Raw genomic sequence first — 13,282 nt, forward strand, 5'->3', positions numbered from 1 at the left:
CTCTTATTCTATCTCACCATATGAATCTGCTATATCTAGGCTAGTTTTGGTGTTTATTTTGTAATGTTTATAGGAAGTATTACTACTTACTTTGGGATCCTGGAGATTGACTTAATCATTTTGGGTATAAAGAAGTGATTTGAAGCACCTGAGAATCTGTGTGATATTGTTCTATTATAACTACATATATTGCTTACTATTAGCTTAGCTAAAACACCCAGCTAAAATCATTCAGACTAAGAAGAGTAGAAAAAATGCAAGTTTTTTGCCTATGAAATTATAGGAAAAATTCATCTAAGGCACTGTATCAAAATTTGCTATTTATTAGGAGAAGGTAAATTTTTGCAATTGCTCTTTTTTATAATGTTCACTAACTATACTCACAATAATGGAATTAATGGTTGTGAATACATACATCATTCATAAAAGCATCCAACGATAGCCTCTAATGATAACAAAAGTCAATAATATGGTTATATCTTTAATACAAAGTTCTCTGATTTAGCTTCCGATCTTATTATATTATTTAAAATATGTAAAAACAACTTCTAAGTCCAGTTGTTTTTATGACCCAATTTTAAAGCTATAAAGTAAAATGACTACCGATAAAATAGAATTGGTACTGTATTTTCAGTCAAAAAATAAGCAGATGCCTTTTTAAAATGAATGTATTATGTTAAGATTCTCAAAAATTATTCTGTAATCATTCATTTTTATAAGAGTTCCAATATTTTAGAAGTATAATTTATTACCCATGTCTTAAAATTCTCTTTGATATTTGGATGCAAAATGAATATATCACAAGTTACATAAAATTGATTACTTACAAAGTATATGTTGGGTCCAATTGCCTATAAGCAATGAATTTGATTTATTTTCAAAAAAAAAAAATGGCTTCAGTTTTTTAGATAAAATGTCCAATAATTTTCTGAAGAGAAATGTTTTCATAATTAAACTTTTTTTTGATATTGGGATTTGAACTCAGGGGCACTCAATCACTGAGCCACATCCCCAGCCCTATTTTGTATTTTATTTATAGACAGGGTCTCACTGAGTTGCTTAGCACCTTGCCATTGCTGAAGCTGACTTTGAACTTAGGATCCTCCTGCCTCAGCCTGCTGAGCAGCTGGGATTACAGGTATGTACCACCATGCCCAGCAAAATTAAGCTTTTAATGAAATAGATACTTAATAAACTATTAGTTTTAAAAATTCTTTATCCTAAATATGCAAAGTTGTACAATCATGGAATCTTGCAGATTACTCTGAGATATCTTAAACTATCATTGAAATTGAGAAAAAAAAATTATTTTGGTATTACCATTATAATCCACTTGGTCTATATTCTTAAAGCTCTTGGATTAGACAGTTGGCTTTAGATTAATTTTTATAGATAAAAGATTAAGCATTTTTCCAAAAAGGTTTTATACATGAAGGGAACTAATCAAAATTGATTTTGGAAACAGAACTAGTGCACAAAGGCTTTGCATCTCTATATTTATTTCTATAAAATTAAGTTATTTAATATTATCAATGAGTGATTTCCAGTAATTTATTCCTTTTGCCATACCAAAAGATTGAAGGCAATTGATTTAAACACAGAAGTAAAAATTAAATGATATAGATCTTCACTATTCCTGTTACAGATTATCTACTGTGCTAGAATCAAGTTCAGTTCATAATGGAATCAATGGTCCTGTCAGGAGCTCTTGTCCAGAATTTACCATGCCCTCCTATGGATTCCTGAGTACTTTCCATATGACCTGTCCCTTTCTTTATCTAGATGGTGACCTGTAATGTTTCTGTCTTCTTCGTGAGGTTGAATTTTGGAATGACCTGTCAGTCAGCAGTGATTCCCACTCTCACATGTATTCTCATAGACATTTTTAAAACATTCCTGAAATATGTCTCTATTGAATGGTTGTACTTGAGTATCAGTGCAGCATGTTAACAAGAGTATACTATAGTGACTAAAGGTATCGACTTTGGATACATGGTGCATCTTCTTGGACTGAAGCCCAGTTCAGAGTCTTTCTTGTTCAGTGATCTTGATAAGAAGTTGTCTGACCATGTTCTGTTTCAGTTCTCTTACCTATATAATATAGATAATTAGAATGGCTTCCTTGCCAGGATTGTAAGAGTTGTTAAATATAAACCACTTAGAAAAATAAATGGTAGGTTGTAGGCATTGGAGCTTATGTATGAAGTAAACTTCCTCTCTTCTTCTTTCATTTGCCTCTCCTCCTCTCCCTCTTCTTTCATTTCTCCTCTTCCTCCCTTTATTCCCTCCTCTCTACCTCTTCTTTTTCTTCTTCTTTTCCTGCCATCTTCTCTCCTTCTTCTGCTCATCCTCCGTGTTTCATGATTATGAACTTCTTGAAGATATTTTTCCCCTAATAAAATGCCATGTATATTAAAGCAATAAATTTCAGTGAGAGAATGAATGGTTAATTTGAGTGTCAAGGAACTTCACCAGTTGTTATAGTCTACCTCAAATCTTGGTCATGAATCCCTTAATTTGGCATCAGTTGCTCAGAAATTCAGTTGTCCCTATCTTTGCACGTTTGTCTTTTTCTTAAATCTGAAATAAAGTGGGCACTTTTGTCTTTAGCCTAATCGGTTTCTTCATACATTTAGCTACTGTCATTCAGGTGTTAATTACTTTAAAACTTTGATCTCATTACTGGTTATTGCTTTACCTAATTTATTTATCTTGCTTCTATAAATTTAAGTACCTAAATTCATTTTCCTTGTCTGTCCTTCTAACACTGTAACATTAATTTTAAACTATATATAATGTATAATTCTAAATATATATTATATATATATAGCTTTAAGCATATGTTAATGCATTTCTTGAAGGTAATTAATAAACTCTATCCTTTTTAAGAGGTCTCTGCTTCAAAGAAGTTCAAAGTCATGTGAGTATGATTGACTTATGGAATGAATTGAAATACACAGCAACTCTGGCATGTACTCCATTATAAAGAGAGAGAGAGAGAGAGAGAGAGAGAGAGAGAGAGAGAGAAGAGAAGAGAGAGAGAGGTAAAAGTAAAGAAATTCTTTGCAGGTAGAGGAAAAAGAGCATAGTTCTGTTTTGATAGGCTGAGTAAGACAATCAAGAGAATAGGGCAAAATCAATAATTACCTATATGCCAAGTGAATTGCAATCTATTTCTTTAGGTCAAATGAACTGTATGGATGGAAATTTTCGGAGAATGAGCTTAGTTATTTGCAACCAATAGGGTATTTTGGAGATGAAGATAAATTGTGTATGCAGTTTCAAAGAAAGCTTGAAATAACAAGTTGAATACAGATGTGAAACATAATGCTAATGTCTTAGTAATAAGTTTTTTCTCTTGCAAATATAGACTATCCATAATCAAGACCTTAGCAATTTAATGCTTATGACTCTGGTACTAAAAGCAAAGAGGGTTACAAAGCTGTACTAGGAAACTATTTTGGATATCTAGGATATAGGTGATTAATGTCCAAATTAGGTCAGTACAACTGGGAACAGAAAGGAAATAACACCTCATCCAGGCTTCAGTTAGTTTGGTCACTGACAGATATGTGATAGGCACATCATCAATAGAGATGTGGTGACTAGTTATCAGGCGCTAGGGAGGAAGTTCAAGAAGTCTGTGTTTTAAATCCAAGTAAAGGACAGGATAGTGGCACACTTAAAATTGAAGGCATAGGAGAAAGAATGTCTGCAGGAGAATCTAATGAACTCTTATTTGCACCAACAAAGTTCGAGTGGACTTCAGGATTCTTTGTGCAGTATGTTTGGTGTGTACCTTTGATGTTGAGTTAATAGTTTGGGAATCATCCAGAAAGGGTGATATTTGAAGTTGTGGGAGGGAAGTAGATTATTGAAGAATGTGTAGAGTGAGATAGAATATATGCTGAACGTGAGACCTTAGAAAATGGTAGTACTTGGAGGACGAATAAGGAAAATAAACTAGTGATGGAGCTTCACATGCAGTAGTATAAAATATAGTTGAAAGTAGTCTTGTTTTAATACTGAAAGTATATTTGGCCACATCCATTCCTCAGAGCTATCCTGTCCTTGGATTTGATAAAAAGCTATTGATAATGGATCTTTCTGATAAGTAGAATAAGAGTTCAATTTATTTAGATACAAAATGGAAAATAGAAAGTAAAACAATAATATCTAAATTGTTATTTTCCTCAAAATTAATATAATTTAATTCTATTATTTTTCTTATTGCAATAATATATGTTCATGCAGATACTTCAATTTATATTGAAAATTATAGAACAATAAGAGTGTTGCTGGAATCATCACAATTCTTGATCTCAAATTATACTACAGAGCTATGGTAACAAAAACAGCATGGTATTGACGTAAAAAAAAAAAAAAGACATGAAGACCAATGGAATAGAATGTCAGACACAGGGACAAATCCACGTAGACAGTTGTTTGATCCTTGACAAAGTGCTAAAAATACACGTTAGGGAAAAAAATAACCTTTCTAACAAATGGTGCTGGGAAATGTAGAAGAATGAAACTAGATCTCTCAGCCTGCACAAAAATCAACTCAGAGTAGATCAAAGACTTAGACCAAAAACACTAAAATGTCTAGAAGAAAGCATGGTGTCAACACTTCAAAATATCAGTACAGACACTGACTTCCTTAATATGACTTCCAAAGCTCAAGAAATAAAAACAAGAATCAATAAATGATGTGATTTCAAATTAAAAAGCTTACACACAGCAAAGAAAACAGTGAAGCACATGAATATACAGCCTACTGAATAGGAGGAAATCTTTGACAGGGGATTAACATGCAGAATATTTAAAGAACTTAAAAAATGTAATACCAAAATAACAACAATCACCACCCGATCCAATAAATAAATGGTCAAATGAACTAAACAGATGCTTCTCAATATTTAAGTGGCAAAAATATACATGGAAAAATGTCCAATACCTTTGGGAATCAGGGAAATGCAAGTCAAAACTGCACTGAGATCTCATCTCACTCTAGTTAGAAGGGCAGTCACCAAGAATACAAACAATAATAAATGCTGGTGAGGATGTAGGGGAAAAGGTACACTCGTATATTTTTGGTGAGAATGAAAGTTAGTACAACCACAATGGAAGGCAGTATGGAGATTTCTCAAAAGTTTAGAAATGGAACCACCATAAAACCCAGCTATTCCACTCCTCAGTATTTATCTGAAATAGGTAAACTCAGCATACTATAGTGATACAGGAATATCAATGTTTATAGCAGAGCAATTCATAATAGCAAAGTTTTATGGAACCAATTCAGATGCACATCAACAGATGAATGGGTAAGGAAAATGTGGTATATATTTAGTATATACACACAATGGAGTTTTATTTAGCCATAAGGAAGAATGAATTTATGTCATTTGCTGCTAAATGGATGGATCTGAAGAACATCATGCTAAGTTAAATAAGTCACTCAGAAAATCAAGAGTTGAATATTTACTTTCATATGTGGAAGCTAGAGAGAAAGGATTTTTTTTTTTTTTTTTAAGGGGAATTCCATGTAAATAGAAGGGAGAATAGAAGAGTAGGAAGGAAAGTAAGGACAGGGAGGTGGGTTGGGAAAGGAAGGGAACTGCAGAATAGTGTTGTCCAACTATGCTATGTATGTGTATTAAGATATCACAATGAACTCTTTATGTATATCAATAATACACTGATTTAAAAAAAAAAACAATAAATTAATAGAAGAAAAATCAATAGAGTAGAGGAAGGGGATTGGGGGAGAGTAGATGGGAGAGAAGGTGGAAATACTAGGAATTGATTGGAGTAAATTATATTCTATGCATGTATAAATTTATGAACATGACCCCCACTATTAGTGTATTACATTAGTGTAACTATATGCACTAATAAAAACATAAAAAACTGAAAAAGATAGAAAATTTTAAAAATTATTCAAAAATTCAATATCAGAAATCACTAAATAATAATTTAGTGAACATTTTCCAGATTACAAAATACATGCAGTTACTTACCTACAACACAGAATACATATAAATGCTGCATATAATATCATATATATACTCATATTTATATAATTGAATGTATTATGACAGTTTATTATCTTTCATTTCACCCAGTAATATAGTCTTACAATATTAATCAATATATACAATTTGTTCCTGCATGCTAGTCCTCTATATTTATATAATTTATGTAAAAAATTCATTATTTACAAAAATTTATTTATTATTATTATTTACTTATTAATATTATTTACTAAAAATATGTATGCTCGTACACTTGTGTACTAATTATCTTTGAATAAATTGCCTAATATTATGATTCCTGTTTCAAAGAATACACATTTTAAAGTGAATCAATGCATTGATTAGGTTAAGGTTGTTATTACCTGATAGTTTCACCTCTGAACTTTCTTTCGTTGTCTCACACATGAGCTTTTTGGGGACACCTCATATCTAAAGCACAATAGTTACAATATTTTAAACTCAAGATTAATTCAATATATCTCGTGCATATGAATAACCACTTAATGTTTAGTTCCAACCAGGGATCTGGGCTTCATTAAATACACAGTCATCTTTGCATTGGCAGAATTTGGTAGAAATACTGTCTGGACACATAGTAAATACAGCAAAAATTTTATTTTTAAAGTACTTTGTCTTTTGATTTAGTATAATATAAGTGACTCTCAGAGAAAAATACAAAGAAAATACTGAGTTTGCTCTTAGTGTTCAGGGAGTGAGACAGTATTATGTGTTACTGAATACATTGTTCTCTTATTGATATCTTTCTCAAGGCTTTTTTTTTTTTTTAGATGTTTTTGGTTAACTTTTTTAGAACTTTTAAATAAAAAAACTCTATTCATTTATATTCATTGATAAAAATAGTTTTATTTATCTTTATGTGCAAAAAACAGCATTTTTATGAATTTGTCATGAAATTTTTTCACACAGAATATTTTTGGTACATAGTCTACATGCTTTTAATCTCCTCAACAACACTATGAAGTAAATACCATTTTCTTTGTTTGGTTTGGTCTTTGTTTGGGGGATGAAAAAGTGAAGAATGGAGAGGTTAAAAAAGTAGTCAGATCAAAACTAGCCAGGTTGTGGACTTGGGGTTAAGTGTTTCTTCTTGTAAGAATATTTATCAGAATGTACATTCTACCCAAGATAATTAAATATTCAAGAAGATATTTGGTTTTGGCCAATGAATATATTAGTATGACAAAAAAAAAATAATAGAAAGAAATACAGCATGATTGAGAAATTCCAAGTCACACTGACTATTATCTTTGGTTATAATATTCCTCTCCGAAAATGGGATATGGAAAACCTACAAGGTCACTGAAAGAGCTGAAAAAAAAATAGAGCAGCTCCAAAGACCAATTCCACTTTAATCACTTGTCCTTTTCCCAAGGTTAAAATGAAGTTCTTTATTAAATTAATCATTTGTTTCTCAGTACCAATGAAGAATGGCCTTGATAACACCAAATGCCACATAGTCTGTTCACTACAAAAGAACTGACACTTGGCTGGACTGGTAGAAAGAATCCATGAGGTGGTGCTCTATTATTGTTTAGATATTAAGTGTCCTCCCACACTCACATGTGAGGCAATGTAAGAGAGGTGGAGGTGAAATAATTGGGTTATGAGAAGCTTAACCCAGTCAGTTCCTTAACCTTCTGATAGGGATTAACTGAGTGGTAACTTTAGGCAGGTAGGGTGTAGCTAGAGGAGGTAGGTCATTGGGGGTGTGTCTTTGGGGTTTATATTTTGATCCTGGAGAGTGAAGCACTCTCTTTGCTTCCTGGTGTGGCGTCCTGAGCTGCTTTCCTCCACCACACACTTTTTTTCCCCGATGTTCTACCTCATCTCAGAACCTGAGGAATGGACTTCACTGTCTATGGATTGAAATCTCTGAAACCATGAGCCCACAAATATCCTTTTTCTCTTAAGTCGTTCTCATGGGGTCTTTTGGTTGCCACAATGAAAAAGCTGCCCAAAATGCTAAGAAGGGAAAGCACCTAGAAGAGTGAAGATGCCTGAATATCAGTGTAATAGGAATCTGTTTGTGTAAAGCATTCTTTTGCATTTAAATAAAACTTGGAGGCATTTCAAAGAAATTGATGAAAATAGACATGCCAAGTTAGTTCTGTAAGAAAATTAGTAGGAACAAGTCAAAGTTCTTTGAGGTTGAATACAGTGTTTATTTAGGTGCTGGTTTAGAATGAAGAAAAGATCATATCAAAAGAAACACAGTTAAGAACAAAAGGATAGCATCGCTTTTATTTACAAAAGGATAGTTGAGTTCTTTGGTTGTTGAGTACTAGCTTGTTACTTTTGTTGAGCAAATATCCTATAGCTTCACTGGGGTGTATGTGATTGAATAATTTATCACTGAGAAATGGTTTAAAATCTCATAGATTTTTCAATTTATGTTTGGAAAACTGTACATGTTTGTTTTGTATATTTCAAAAGATGTTTGTAGTTACAGGCAAGTTTTAAAATATGTCTACTGAACTAAATATTTGTCATATTTGATGAGCCTCTTAAGCAGTACATTTTAACTTAAAGACAATTTTGTCATAAAGCTCTGTGGAGTTTTCTTGAGTTATTATTTAGTGATTATCTTGTCTGTATATTGATATGTTTATTTATTTATATGTATAGTTATTTATGTCCTTTGTTTACATTCTTTCAGTTATTCTGTCTTTCTCTCTCTCTCTCTACTCTACTAAGAACTAAGTTTAAGAACCAAAGAACTAACGCCAAGAATTCCATTGTACCCTGTGAGGAGAGGGTATTTTTTTTTCCATTTCTCTAAGTGAAAGAGTCACTTTCCAAGCTTTGAGGTGGTTTTCTACGTGACCTGACATAGTTCTTGACTTTGTCTCCTATCCACTTATATCCCATTATTAAAATATGTTCCTACTGAGCAAGCATCAATGGATGGATGTCCTCAAGGTGCGCTAACCTATTGCACAGGATTCATGCTTTCCAGTCATCTTTAAGGACTTCCCAAGACAGAAAAACCTATAGCTGTTCCACCTCAGAGCCTTCCCCAGAATATCTGGTGTACCATGTTAATTGTCTCTTTAATGGTGTGATAGGTCTCTTTTAAAAAATTAAATGGGGCAGTGCAGTCTCACTTTACTTTGGAGTTTCAAGATATGGTTACCATCTTGTTTATAGCTTCTATTTGCAGAATATTTATCTTCAAAGAGCTCCTTCCTTTCCTTCTGATCTTTTTCCTTTCAGTGGTGACTCAGTCTCTTCTCTGTCTGTTTAGCCTCATGGATTCTTATTCCTGGCCTACATGGTGTGCTATTATGAGACTGTCATCTAGCACTTTCTCTCTCCAAGGCTCATTCCCTGTGGGTGGACACATATATTTATTGACCGCTCCGTATGATTCAGACACTGTGCTAGGAACCAAGGAATTAGGGCAACTAAGGCACATTCCCTGTGGTTAAGAAGGCCATAGGATAATTTAAAACACAGATGTGCAAATGAACCATTTTGCTATAATGAGGTATTTGGAAAAAACTGTATGTGATGCACCAAAGTTGGTGTTATTCACTATGTTTGTGAGACTCAGGAATGACTTCAGGGAAGCAGGGTCAGCTAAAGAGACTTTTGACGCATGATGATTAGGGCTTCTCAGAAACAGAATGGCACAACATTTCAGCAAAATGATTTGATTGCTTACAAATGTTGTAAGATTTTGGATAAATTGGAAATGTTGGAATAACTGAAAGATACTGCTAACTGGGAGGTGCTAGATGATAAATTCCAAAACACAGGAACTATATTATTGAAAGTCGTTTTGCAACGTCAAGGAAGACATTGAAGGGCTGAGTAATAGAATGACATGGGTAGTTTTCATTTTAATTAGGTCACTGTGTAATCAAGGTTATAAGTTTTGAGAGATTATTGCAAAAATGTAATCTAGAAAAATGAAGACACCAAACCAAGTTCATGCCAGCAGGAATAGGAACAGGACTAGATAATTCATGGGTAGACAGTGGAATCAGAAAAATATGGTAATTGATTAGGCAAAAAACAAAATCAACAACAAATAAGCAAGTAAAACTAGGAGATGCATGAAGGAAAATAAATGAAAGAAAATGATTGAGATTTCAGGATTATTATGTCATTGGTAACAAGTACAAATGAAAGAGGAATACTTCATTTGGAATAATAATGACTAACTTTGCCCCTGTTAGATTTGAGTTCCACAGAGGGTGTTTATAAAGATATGACTGCAAAAAAGGTGGGAGGTTGAAGGATAATTACAGGCCAGAGATATTGATATGAAAAATATCAGAATATATTTAATAGTCAAAGCTATGAAAATGAGGTGAATTTTCTTTAATGGTAAGCTAAAAGGAGAAGAGAACAAGGGATAAGCCCTTGATAAAGAAAGACTATTTAAGAAAAAAATGACAGTTAACCAAGCTGTAAGGTATCAACCTGTGAAGTAGAGAGTATCCTTGGAGTTGCAGGCTGTAACACAAAGGGGAAACTCCAAGTAGAAATTTCTATTGGCCATGAATGTCAAATGCCAGGGATTTTAAATAAGATGACAAATGAAAAAAATGAGGAGAACTTAATGATCTACTTGGATTATTCTGTTGATTGCCTAGACTGAGTAAAACAGTAAGTTAGGATGAGATTGGAGAGAATTCCAGTGAATTCCTTCTTTAAGGGAAACAGACTGCTTCATAAAAAAAAAGGGGGATTCATGAGGGCAAGGAAAATGTTTTTTCACTGAGTTTGTCTTTCTTTATCTTTCCTTAAAATTGGGAAATTGGACAGGTGTTTGATTCAAAAGAAAAGAACCAAGAGATATACCAGAGATAGAGAAAAAAAATTAAGGAGGGTTTTTATGTATATATATTATAGGGGCCAGAAACTGATAATTTTATATTCTAAAACTCAAGGCAAAATTTTGTAGTTATTTCCATTCCGCAGGAAACCTTCATCTAAGAACTAACATTGACACAGAAATATAAGACTAGAAGACACTGAAAAATTATTAAAGACACAGATTCCATTATGGTAGTCTCAGAGAGTAAAATGTTTTAAGGAGAGTTCATCTGAGAAATCATATTATGGTATATGACATTTTATTATTTATCAATAATCCAAGATTAAATTGGATTGATAAATAAACTGGAAAAAAGAATGCATTAATCTATGAGATGTTATTAACTACTGTTTTACTAACTCCATGAATGAAAAAAAAAATTACCAAGAGGAAATCCTATGTATGAATTTCTTCCTTTGTGATTTTAGTAATATTAAACTTTTAAAATGATTTACAATTATTTGTGGCTAATAAATGGCTTAATTTTTTTGGCCTTTATCATCTAGTGAAAATAAGACTGCTCAAAAGGAAACTTGAGAAAAATATAAAACTTTTTGTTTTTTGGCCAAATTTAATCCAGAATCTTAAAGCAACTTTGGTAACTAAATCCACATTTGATCCACCACTTAGTATGAGTGCCTATGCTGCTAGTTAAAAATGACATTTAAAAAATTGATACGAAAGGGAATATATCCTGTGAGTACAAAAGTATACCTACAGTACATACATTATATCCTAAGAGTTAAGGTCTGGGAGGTAAACAGCTGGCACACTTACAATGAGTACCTTGATGAAGATTCACTAGAGAGACTCTTTACAAAAGTGGGGCACACAGTAGGGAAACTACAAGAGACAGTACTGAATTTTAGGTCTTTACTAAAAGATACCATTACTAACCATAGGACATAAATGGGTGAAAGAGAGGAATTGTTTACGGAACTTAGAAAATGAGACAAAAAGAATGCAGTCAGCCCATGAAATCCTCCTTTTTTCACCTGCTCTGATTTCCTGCTGTTAATCCCCATTAACACATCCCAAATAGAAGCCAGGGGACACAAGAGTCTGGATATGGGTACAAAGAAGTGTAGACAAGATGGAGAGAAGATTTGGAGGGGCAAACAGAAAATCCCCAGCACATAGTTTATTTTAATGTAAGCAGTGGTGTAGCATTTTCAGAAAACGAATTCAGTTTCTTAGTAGTTATAACCAATAAATAATAAACAATATAAATCAAATGGTATGTGGTAGTTGAGTCTCCTTAAGGTCTCCAACTTTTGGTCCAATGATGGTTAGAATTATTTCCATTTTCTTATCACTTTACATTTCCCAATCTGCCCATAATTTGAGCTTCCATTTATTCCAGGTTCATCAAATTCATACTAGACCACCATTCTCTGCCCTATTTCAGAGCACACACAGGTTATCTCTGCATCCAGACATACCGTATCTTGCCCTATAAGTAGAAAATCTTATCAAAGCAATAAAGACAACTTTTATATTTTATCTGAGTTTTTCTTACCTCTCAATATCTGTTTCTTTTTTTTTTTTTTTTTGCCAACCCCATTGAAGCTTTCAACTACCCCCCATATGCAAAGAGAACCCCCAACACACACAAACACCAGCCCACACTAGCAAAAAGATAAAAATTGCAGTGACAAGAACATCAAGCTGAAAAAGAGGGCAAATTTCTATGGCAGTCTGGTGGTAGAATTATTTGCATAAGCGGGGTCTTTGGATTCCATTCAAATCACATCACACAGGTGGTCCTATGCAGTAAAAAAAGATGCCTCACCACCATCCACCAGGCATCAGGACTACTGCCTTTAAATAGAATGCGCATGAGGATGTTTTCTTAGAGTTATTGGAAAAACAATTGTGACTTTAGAAGTCCTGCTTTTAAGGATTAAAATAATTTAATAGTGAAGTAGCCTTGATTTACCAGAATTCAGTGGGATAAATTGAGAGGATGAATGAATGACTTTTCCAGGCATCTATTTCACTGAAGCGCATTTCATTTTTTCAACCATCATACAAGACTTACTTAAAGCAAAAAAAAAAAAAAAATGTATTTGGGGTTCTGCTGTTGTTTCAAGAAATGAGGGAGCAAATAAATGCTTATTGGGTCCAAGTTAGTATCACAAATCCTGAGTGCTCTACAACTGAATATAATCCTGAAAAACTCTGCAGGTTCTTGTGAAAAAGACTTTGTAATCACTGATACTTTCTCCTGTGCTGTTGCATCTTCTCCTTTCCTTTTTATATAAAATCCCAACTGAACAGAGAAAACTGATCTTCAGCCAAAACTTGTTTAAATTGTAGCCTGTGCAGATCATTCTAAAGCACTCATTTATCATTCTCAAATTAACCTTGTACAGGATAGCTGCTCTCATTTCCATTGTCC

At 33.2% G+C, this 13,282-nt stretch overlaps 1 protein-coding gene across 6 annotated transcripts in view; it reads left to right on the forward strand.

Moving 5' to 3' along the window:
* Positions 1-13,282, forward strand: part of SEMA3A (semaphorin 3A) — a 465,420-nt gene that overhangs the window by 223,978 nt on the left and 228,160 nt on the right. Inside the window, exon 4 of one of the 6 annotated variants that reach the window (XM_079151728.1) lies at positions 1,040-1,138. The exons of the other annotated variants lie outside the window; for them this stretch is intronic. The gene's annotated coding sequence lies outside the window, so the exon portion shown is untranslated. The remainder of the gene's footprint in view (positions 1-1,039; positions 1,139-13,282) is intronic. 6 annotated transcript variants of the gene reach the window in all.

This window comes from Sciurus vulgaris (assembly GCF_902686455.1).
Source record: "Sciurus vulgaris genome assembly, chromosome: 8".
NCBI classification, from domain to species: Eukaryota; Metazoa; Chordata; class Mammalia; order Rodentia; family Sciuridae; genus Sciurus; species Sciurus vulgaris.